The sequence below is a fragment of the Plectrocnemia conspersa genome, unplaced genomic scaffold (assembly GCF_051122295.1).
Source record: "Plectrocnemia conspersa isolate PC_06_02 unplaced genomic scaffold, ASM5112229v1 ptg000005l, whole genome shotgun sequence".
Lineage (NCBI taxonomy): Eukaryota > Metazoa > Arthropoda > Insecta > Trichoptera > Polycentropodidae > Plectrocnemia > Plectrocnemia conspersa.
The window spans coordinates 1,794,826-1,806,229 of record NW_028277169.1 but is presented as its reverse complement, the minus strand read 5'-3'; the positions used below and the strand labels follow the sequence as shown (position 1 = coordinate 1,806,229).

At 37.2% G+C, this 11,404-nt stretch overlaps 1 long non-coding RNA gene across 1 annotated transcript; it reads right to left on the bottom strand.

The window, feature by feature from the left end:
* Positions 1-419: 419 nt before the first annotated feature.
* LOC148234649 (uncharacterized) lies at positions 420-5,067 on the bottom strand. The gene is made up of 3 exons (XR_015809586.1): positions 5,016-5,067; positions 3,608-3,898; positions 420-507 (listed from the first exon to the last, which is right to left on the bottom strand). It is a non-coding gene; the product is annotated as an uncharacterized LOC148234649 (long non-coding RNA).
* Positions 5,068-11,404: the final 6,337 nt, after the last annotated feature.

Genomic DNA, 11,404 nt, shown 5'->3' with positions numbered 1-11,404 from the left:
ATTTACCGTGTGAGGATTTTGAAGCATATTCATAATTCTTTGTCCTATGCTTTCTAAGGTTAAGCGTGCTCAAAATGAAGTTTCTTCATTGACTTCTGTCGATTGTAAGTAACATGAATGTATTTGTACGCCTGAGACGTCATTGTTGCTGCCGGTGGCTTCAAACAAACAATTACCTTGTTGTAAAATTGCCTAAGAAACTTTCTTACGAGTCGACGTTGTCGGAACCATTCAAATATTCCTCTAGCGTTTTATAATCATCCGATTTACAATGCAATCTGAAGCAATGATATCATTTGCTTTCCAATTGACACCAAGTACAATTGACGGTATTTACCGTGTGAGGATTTTGAGGCATATTCATAATTCTTTGTCCTATGCTTTCTAAGGTTAAGCGTGCTCAAAAGGAAGTTTCTTTATTGACTTCTGTCGATTGTAAGTAACATGAATGTATTTGTATGCCTGAGAGGTCATTGTTGCTGCCGGTGGCTTCAAACAAACAATTACCTCGTTGTAAAATTGCCTAAGAAACTTTCTTACTGTTCGACGTTGTCCGAACCACTCAAACATTCCTCCGGCGTTTCATAATCATCCGATTTACAATGCAATCTGAAGCAATGATATCATTTGCTTTCCAATTGACACCAAGTACAATTGACGGTATTTACCGTGTGAGGATTTTGAAGCATATTCATAATTCTTTGTCCTATGCTTTCTAAGGTTAAGCGTGCTCAAAATGAAGTTTCTTCATTGACTTCTGTCGATTGTAAGTAACATGAATGTATTTGTACGCCTGAGACGTCATTGTTACTGCCGGTGGCTTCAAACAAACAATTACCTTGTTGTAAAATTGCCTAAGAAACTTTCTTACGAGTCGACGTTGTCGGAACCACTCAAATATTCCTCTAGCGTTTTATAATCATCCGATTTACAATGCAATCTGAAGCAATGATATCATTTGCTTTCCAATTGACACCAAGTACAATTGACGGTATTTACCGTGTGAGGATTTTGAAGCATATTCATAATTCTTTGTCCTATGCTTTCTAAGGTTAAGCGTGCACAAAAGGAAGTTTCTTTATTGACTTTTGTCGATTGTAAGTAACATGAATGTATTTGTATGCCTGAGAGGTCATTGTTGCTGCCGGTGGCTTCAAACAAACAATACCTCGTTGTAAAATTGCCTAAGAAACTTTCTTACTGTTCGACGTTGTCCGAACCACTCAAACATTCCTCCGGCGTTTCATAATCATCCGATTTACAATGCAATCTGAAGCAATGATATCATTTGCTTTCCAATTGACACCAAGTACAATTGACGGTATTTACCGTGTGAGGATTTTGAAGCATATTCATAATTCTTTGTCCTATGCTTTCTAAGGTTAAGCGTGCTCAAAATGAAGTTTCTTCATTGACTTCTGTCGATTGTAAGTAACATGAATGTATTTGTACGCCTGAGACGTCATTGTTGCTGCGGGTGGCTTCAAACAAACAATTACCTTGTTGTAAAATTGCCTAAGAAACTTTCTTACGAGTCGACGTTGTCGGAACCACTCAAATATTCCTCTAGCGTTTTATAATCATCCGATTTACAATGCAATCTGAAGCAATGATATCATTTGCTTTCCAATTGACACCAAGTACAATTGACGGTATTTACCGTGTGAGGATTTTGAAGCATATTCATAATTCTTTGTCCTATGCTTTCTAAGGTTAAGCGTGCTCAAAATGAAGTTTCTTCATTGACTTCTGTCGATTGTAAGTAACATGAATGTATTTGTACGCCTGAGACGTCATTGTTACTGCCGGTGGCTTCAAACAAACAATTACCTTGTTGTAAAATTGCCTAAGAAACTTTCTTACGAGTCGACGTTGTCGGAACCACTCAAATATTCCTCTAGCGTTTTATAATCATCCGATTTACAATGCAATCTGAAGCAATGATATCATTTGCTTTCCAATTGACACCAAGTACAATTGACGGTATTTACCGTGTGAGGATTTTGAAGCATATTCATAATTCTTTGTCCTATGCTTTCTAAGGTTAAGCGTGCTCAAAATGAAGTTTCTTTATTGACTTCTGTCTATTGTAAGTAACATGAATGTATTTGTATGCCTGAGAGGTCATTGTTGCTGCCGGTGGCTTCAAACAAACAATACCTCGTTGTAAAATTGCCTAAGAAACTTTCTTACGAGTCGACGTTGTCCGAACCACTCAAACATTCCTCCGGGGTTTTATAATCATCCGATATTAAAAAGTTTTCAAAACTGGTATTTTTGTTCTAAACAATACAAACAAATACCATTTCATCGACGAAAGAAACTTCGATGACCGAGCCGATACTATACTGCCTTAGACGAAGGTGAATTTTCCACCATCTCTTCGACTTGTCGACGCGTACCCCCATTCGGGAGCCTTAGACGTCAGGTTGCACCCTACTTCACATGTACATAATATGTCCCTCCGCTGTGTCAATACGGCACGATAAAGAATCAATACTGCTTCATTACATCCTATATTTTTAATTAATTTGCTTAGCGTACTCTTGTCAGTTGTTGAATTTTGTTTTCTCTTTGATCACTGAGCAATTTTTTAGCGTCGGGAATTATTTACAGTACAGTCTGAAGCATAGATATCATTTACTTCCCAGTTTTGGAAGTAGACATTTCATCTAAGAACGTAATTTTTTTAGCGTCGAGAATTATTTACAATGCAATCTTAAGCAAAGATATCATCTGCTTTGCAATTGACACCAGGTACAATTGACGGTGTTTACCGTGTGAGGATTTTGAAGCATATTCATAATTCTTTTTCCTATGCTTTCTAAGGTTAAGCGTGCTCAAAATAAAGTTTCTTCATTGACTTCTGTCGATTGTAAGTAACATGAATGTATTTGTACGCCTGAGACGTCATTGTTGCTGCCGGTGGCTTCAAACAAACAATTACCTTGTTGTAAAATTGCCTAAGAAACTTTCTTACGAGTCGACGTTGTCGGAACCACTCAAATATTCCTCTAGCGTTTTATAATCATCCGATTTACAATGCAATCTGAAGCAATGATGTCATTTGCTTTCCAATTGACACCAAGTACAATTGACGGTATTTACCGTGTGAGGATTTTGAAGCATATTCATAATTCTTTGTCCTATGCTTTCTAAGGTTAAGCGTGCACAAAAGGAAGTTTCTTTATTGACTTTTGTCGATTGTAAGTAACATGAATGTATTTGTATGCCTGAGAGGTCATTGTTGCTGCCGGTGGCTTCAAACAAACAATACCTCGTTGTAAAATTGCCTAAGAAACTTTCTTACTGTTCGACGTTGTCCGAACCACTCAAACATTTCTCCGGCGTTTTATAATCATCCGATTTACAATGCAATCTGAAGCAATGATATCATTTGCTTTCCAATTGACACCAAGTACAATTGACGGTATTTACCGTGTGAGGATTTTGAAGCATATTCATAATTCTTTGTCCTATGCTTTCTAAGGTTAAGCGTGCTCAAAATGAAGTTTCTTTATTGACTTCTGTCTATTGTAAGTAACATGAATGTATTTGTATGCCTGAGAGGTCATTGTTGCTGCCGGTGGCTTCAAACAAACAATACCTCGTTGTAAAATTGCCTAAGAAACTTTCTTACGAGTCGACGTGGTCTGAACCACTCAAATATTCCTCTAACGTTTTATTATTATCCAATTTACAATGCAATCTGAAGCAATGATATCATTTGCTTTCCAATTGACACCATGTACAATTAAAGGTATTTACTGTGTGAGGATTTTAAAGCATATTCATAATTCTTTGTCCTTTATTGACTTCTGTCCATTGTAAGTAACGTGAATGTATTTGTATGCCTGAGAGGTCATTGTTGCTGCCGGTGGCTTCAAACAAACAATACCTCGTTGTAAAATTGCCTAAGAAACTTTCTTACGTGTCGACGTTGTCCGAACCACTCAAACATTCCTCCGGGGTTTTATAATCATCCGATATTAAAAAGTTTTCAAAACTGGTATTTTTGTTCTAAACAATACAAACAAATACCATTTCATCGACGAAAGAAACTTCGATGACCGAGCCGATACTATACTGCCTTAGACGAAGGTGAATTTTCCACCATCTCTTCGGCTTGTCGACGCGTACCCCCATTCGGGAGTCTTAGACGTCAGGTTGCACCCTACTTCACATGTACATAATATGTCCCTCCGCTGTGTCAATACGGCACGATAAAGAATCAATACTGCTTCATTACATCCTATATTTTTAATTAATTTGCTTAGCGTACTCTTGTCAGTTGTTGAATTTTGTTTTCTCTTTGATCACTGAGCAATTTTTTAGCGTCGGAAATTATTTACAGTACAGTCTGAAGCATAGATATCATTTACTTCCCAGTTTTGGAAGTAGACATTTCATCTAAGAACGTAATTTTTTTAGCGTCGAGAATTATTTACAATGCAATCTTAAGCAAAGATATCATCTGCTTTGCAATTGACACCAGGTACAATTGACGGTGTTTACCGTGTGAGGATTTTGAAGCATATTCATAATTCTTTTTCCTATGCTTTCTAAGGTTAAGCGTGCTCAAAATAAAGTTTCTTCATTGACTTCTGTCGATTGTAAGTAACATGAATGTATTTGTACGCCTGAGACGTCATTGTTGCTGCCGGTGGCTTCAAACAAACAATTACCTTGTTGTAAAATTGCCTAAGAAACTTTCTTACGAGTCGACGTTGTCGGAACCACTCAAATATTCCTCTAGCGTTTTATAATCATCCGATTTACAATGCAATCTGAAGCAATGATATCATTTGCTTTCCAATTGACACCAAGTACAATTGACGGTATTTACCGTGTGAGGATTTTGAAGCATATTCATAATTCTTTGTCCTATGCTTTCTAAGGTTAAGCGTGCACAAAAGGAAGTTTCTTTATTGACTTTTGTCGATTGTAATTAACATGAATGTATTTGTATGCCTGAGAGGTCATTGTTGCTGCCGGTGGCTTCAAACAAACAATACCTCGTTGTAAAATTGCCTAAGAAACTTTCTTACTATTCGACGTTGTCCGAACCACTCAAACATTCCTCCGGCGTTTCATAATCATCCGATTTACAATGCAATCTGAAGCAATGATATCATTTGCTTTCCAATTGACACCAAGTACAATTGACGGTATTTACCGTGTGAGGATTTTGAAGCATATTCATAATTCTTTGTCCTATGCTTTCTAAGGTTAAGCGTGCTCAAAATGAAGTTTCTTCATTGACTTCTGTCGATTGTAAGTAACATGAATGTATTTGTACGCCTGAGACGTCATTGTTGCTGCCGGTGGCTTCAAACAAACAATTACCTTGTTGTAAAATTGCCTAAGAAACTTTCTTACCGTTCGACGTTGTCCGAACAACTCAAACATTCCTCCGGCGTTTCATAATCATCCGATTTACAATGCAATCTGAAGCAATGATATCATTTGCTTTCCAATTGACACCAAGTACAATTGACGGTATTTACCGTGTGAGGATTTTGAAGCATATTCATAATTCTTTGTCCTATGCTTTCTAAGGTTAAGCGTGCTCAAAATGAAGTTTCTTCATTGACTTCTGTCGATTGTAAGTAACATGAATGTATTTGTACGCCTGAGACGTCATTGTTGCTGCCGGTGGCTTCAAACAAACAATTACCTTGTTGTAAAATTGCCTAAGAAACTTTCTTACGAGTCGACGTTGTCGGAACCACTCAAATATTCCTCTAGCGTTTTATAATCATCCGATTTACAATGCAATCTGAAGCAATGATATCATTTGCTTTCCAATTGACACCAAGTACAATTGACGGTATTTACCGTGTGAGGATTTTGAAGCATATTCATAATTCTTTGTCCTATGCTTTCTAAGGTTAAGCGTGCACAAAAGGAAGTTTCTTTATTGACTTTTGTCGATTGTAAGTAACATGAATGTATTTGTATGCCTGAGAGGTCATTGTTGCTGCCGGTGGCTTCAAACAAACAATACCTCGTTGTAAAATTGCCTAAGAAACTTTCTTACTGTTCGACGTTGTCCGAACCACTCAAACATTCCTCCGGCGTTTCATAATCATCCGATTTACAATGCAATCTGAAGCAATGATATCATTTGCTTTCCAATTGACACCAAGTACAATTGACGGTATTTACCGTGTGAGGATTTTGAAGCATATTCATAATTCTTTGTCCTATGCTTTCTAAGGTTAAGCGTGCTCAAAATGAAGTTTCTTCATTGACTTCTGTCGATTGTAAGTAACATGAATGTATTTGTACGCCTGAGACGTCATTGTTGCTGCCGGTGGCTTCAAACAAACAATTACCTTGTTGTAAAATTGCCTAAGAAACTTTCTTACGAGTCGACGTTGTCGGAACCACTCAAATATTCCTCTAGCGTTTTATAATCATCCGATTTACAATGCAATCTGAAGCAATGATATCATTTGCTTTCCAATTGACACCAAGTACAATTGACGGTATTTACCGTGTGAGGATTTTGAAGCATATTCATAATTCTTTGTCCTATGCTTTCTAAGGTTAAGCGTGCTCAAAATGAAGTTTCTTTATTGACTTCTGTCTATTGTAAGTAACATGAATGTATTTGTATGCCTGAGAGGTCATTGTTGCTGCCGGTGGCTTCAAACAAACAATACCTCGTTGTAAAATTGCCTAAGAAACTTTCTTACTGTTCGACGTTGTCCGAACCACTCAAACATTTCTCCGGCGTTTTATAATCATCCGATTTACAATGCAATCTGAAGCAATGATATCATTTGCTTTCCAATTGACACCAAGTACAATTGACGGTATTTACCGTGTGAGGATTTTGAAGCATATTCATAATTCTTTGTCCTATGCTTTCTAAGGTTAAGCGTGCTCAAAATGAAGTTTCTTCATTGACTTCTGTCGATTGTAAGTAACATGAATGTATTTGTACGCCTGAGACGTCATTGTTGCTGCCGGTGGCTTCAAACAAACAATTACCTTGTTGTAAAATTGCCTAAGAAACTTTCTTACGAGTCGACGTTGTCGGAACCACTCAAATATTCCTCTAGCGTTTTATAATCATCCGATTTACAATGCAATCTGAAGCAATGATATCATTTGCTTTCCAATTGACACCAAGTACAATTGACGGTATTTACCGTGTGAGGATTTTGAAGCATATTCATAATTCTTTGTCCTATGCTTTCTAAGGTTAAGCGTGCTCAAAATGAAGTTTCTTTATTGACTTCTGTCTATTGTAAGTAACATGAATGTATTTGTATGCCTGAGAGGTCATTGTTGCTGCCGGTGGCTTCAAACAAACAATACCTCGTTGTAAAATTGCCTAAGAAACTTTCTTACGAGTCGACGTTGTCCGAACCACTCAAACATTCCTCCGGGGTTTTATAATCATCCGATATTAAAAAGTTTTCAAAACTGGTATTTTTGTTCTAAACAATACAAACAAATACCATTTCATCGACGAAAGAAACTTCGATGACCGAGCCGATACTATACTGCCTTAGACGAAGGTGAATTTTCCACCATCTCTTCGACTTGTCGACGCGTACCCCCATTCGGGAGCCTTAGACGTCAGGTTGCACCCTACTTCACATGTACATAATATGTCCCTCCGCTGTGTCAATACGGCACGATAAAGAATCAATACTGCTTCATTACATCCTATATTTTTAATTAATTTGCTTAGCGTACTCTTGTCAGTTGTTGAATTTTGTTTTCTCTTTGATCACTGAGCAATTTTTTAGCGTCGGAAATTATTTACAGTACAGTCTGAAGCATAGATATCATTTACTTCCCAGTTTTGGAAGTAGACATTTCATCTAAGAACGTAATTTTTTTAGCGTCGAGAATTATTTACAATGCAATCTTAAGCAAAGATATCATCTGCTTTGCAATTGACACCAGGTACAATTGACGGTGTTTACCGTGTGAGGATTTTGAAGCATATTCATAATTCTTTTTCCTATGCTTTCTAAGGTTAAGCGTGCTCAAAATAAAGTTTCTTCATTGACTTCTGTCGATTGTAAGTAACATGAATGTATTTGTACGCCTGAGACGTCATTGTTGCTGCCGGTGGCTTCAAACAAACAATTACCTTGTTGTAAAATTGCCTAAGAAACTTTCTTACGAGTCGACGTTGTCGGAACCACTCAAATATTCCTCTAGCGTTTTATAATCATCCGATTTACAATGCAATCTGAAGCAATGATATCATTTGCTTTCCAATTGACACCAAGTACAATTGACGGTATTTACCGTGTGAGGATTTTGAAGCATATTCATAATTCTTTGTCCTATGCTTTCTAAGGTTAAGCGTGCACAAAAGGAAGTTTCTTTATTGACTTTTGTCGATTGTAATTAACATGAATGTATTTGTATGCCTGAGAGGTCATTGTTGCTGCCGGTGGCTTCAAACAAACAATACCTCGTTGTAAAATTGCCTAAGAAACTTTCTTACTATTCGACGTTGTCCGAACCACTCAAACATTCCTCCGGCGTTTCATAATCATCCGATTTACAATGCAATCTGAAGCAATGATATCATTTGCTTTCCAATTGACACCAAGTACAATTGACGGTATTTACCGTGTGAGGATTTTGAAGCATATTCATAATTCTTTGTCCTATGCTTTCTAAGGTTAAGCGTGCTCAAAATGAAGTTTCTTCATTGACTTCTGTCGATTGTAAGTAACATGAATGTATTTGTACGCCTGAGACGTCATTGTTGCTGCCGGTGGCTTCAAACAAACAATTACCTTGTTGTAAAATTGCCTAAGAAACTTTCTTACCGTTCGACGTTGTCCGAACAACTCAAACATTCCTCCGGCGTTTCATAATCATCCGATTTACAATGCAATCTGAAGCAATGATATCATTTGCTTTCCAATTGACACCAAGTACAATTGACGGTATTTACCGTGTGAGGATTTTGAAGCATATTCATAATTCTTTGTCCTATGCTTTCTAAGGTTAAGCGTGCTCAAAATGAAGTTTCTTCATTGACTTCTGTCGATTGTAAGTAACATGAATGTATTTGTACGCCTGAGACGTCATTGTTACTGCCGGTGGCTTCAAACAAACAATTACCTTGTTGTAAAATTGCCTAAGAAACTTTCTTACGAGTCGACGTTGTCGGAACCACTCAAATATTCCTCTAGCGTTTTATAATCATCCGATTTACAATGCAATCTGAAGCAATGATATCATTTGCTTTCCAATTGACACCAAGTACAATTGACGGTATTTACCGTGTGAGGATTTTGAAGCATATTCATAATTCTTTGTCCTATGCTTTCTAAGGTTAAGCGTGCACAAAAGGAAGTTTCTTTATTGACTTTTGTCGATTGTAAGTAACATGAATGTATTTGTATGCCTGAGAGGTCATTGTTGCTGCCGGTGGCTTCAAACAAACAATACCTCGTTGTAAAATTGCCTAAGAAACTTTCTTACTGTTCGACGTTGTCCGAACCACTCAAACATTTCTCCGGCGTTTTATAATCATCCGATTTACAATGCAATCTGAAGCAATGATATCATTTGCTTTCCAATTGACACCAAGTACAATTGACGGTATTTACCGTGTGAGGATTTTGAAGCATATTCATAATTCTTTGTCCTATGCTTTCTAAGGTTAAGCGTGCTCAAAATGAAGTTTCTTCATTGACTTCTGTCGATTGTAAGTAACATGAATGTATTTGTACGCCTGAGACGTCATTGTTGCTGCCGGTGGCTTCAAACAAACAATTACCTTGTTGTAAAATTGCCTAAGAAACTTTCTTACGAGTCGACGTTGTCGGAACCACTCAAATATTCCTCTAGCGTTTTATAATCATCCGATTTACAATGCAATCTGAAGCAATGATATCATTTGCTTTCCAATTGACACCAAGTACAATTGACGGTATTTACCGTGTGAGGATTTTGAAGCATATTCATAATTCTTTGTCCTATGCTTTCTAAGGTTAAGCGTGCTCAAAATGAAGTTTCTTTATTGACTTCTGTCTATTGTAAGTAACATGAATGTATTTGTATGCCTGAGAGGTCATTGTTGCTGCCGGTGGCTTCAAACAAACAATACCTCGTTGTAAAATTGCCTAAGAAACTTTCTTACGAGTCGACGTGGTCTGAACCACTCAAATATTCCTCTAACGTTTTATTATTATCCAATTTACAATGCAATCTGAAGCAATGATATCATTTGCTTTCCAATTGACACCATGTACAATTAAAGGTATTTACTGTGTGAGGATTTTAAAGCATATTCATAATTCTTTGTCCTTTATTGACTTCTGTCCATTGTAAGTAACGTGAATGTATTTGTATGCCTGAGAGGTCATTGTTGCTGCCGGTGGCTTCAAACAAACAATACCTCGTTGTAAAATTGCCTAAGAAACTTTCTTACGTGTCGACGTTGTCCGAACCACTCAAACATTCCTCCGGGGTTTTATAATCATCCGATATTAAAAAGTTTTCAAAACTGGTATTTTTGTTCTAAACAATACAAACAAATACCATTTCATCGACGAAAGAAACTTCGATGACCGAGCCGATACTATACTGCCTTAGACGAAGGTGAATTTTCCACCATCTCTTCGGCTTGTCGACGCGTACCCCCATTCGGGAGTCTTAGACGTCAGGTTGCACCCTACTTCACATGTACATAATATGTCCCTCCGCTGTGTCAATACGGCACGATAAAGAATCAATACTGCTTCATTACATCCTATATTTTTAATTAATTTGCTTAGCGTACTCTTGTCAGTTGTTGAATTTTGTTTTCTCTTTGATCACTGAGCAATTTTTTAGCGTCGGGAATTATTTACAGTACAGTCTGAAGCATAGATATCATTTACTTCCCAGTTTTGGAAGTAGACATTTCATCTAAGAACGTAATTTTTTTAGCGTCGAGAATTATTTACAATGCAATCTTAAGCAAAGATATCATCTGCTTTGCAATTGACACCAGGTACAATTGACGGTGTTTACCGTGTGAGGATTTTGAAGCATATTCATAATTCTTTTTCCTATGCTTTCTAAGGTTAAGCGTGCACAAAAGGAAGTTTCTTTATTGACTTTTGTCGATTGTAAGTAACATGAATGTATTTGTATGCCTGAGAGGTCATTGTTGCTGCCGGTGGCTTCAAACAAACAATACCTCGTTGTAAAATTGCCAAAGAAACTTTCTTACTATTCGACGTTGTCCGAACCACTCAAACATTCCTCCGGCGTTTCATAATCATCCGATTTACAATGCAATCTGAAGCAATGATATCATTTGCTTTCCAATTGACACCAAGTACAATTGACGGTATTTACCGTGTGAGGATTTTGAAGCATATTCATAATTCTTTGTCCTATGCTTTCTAAGGTTAAGCGTGCTCAA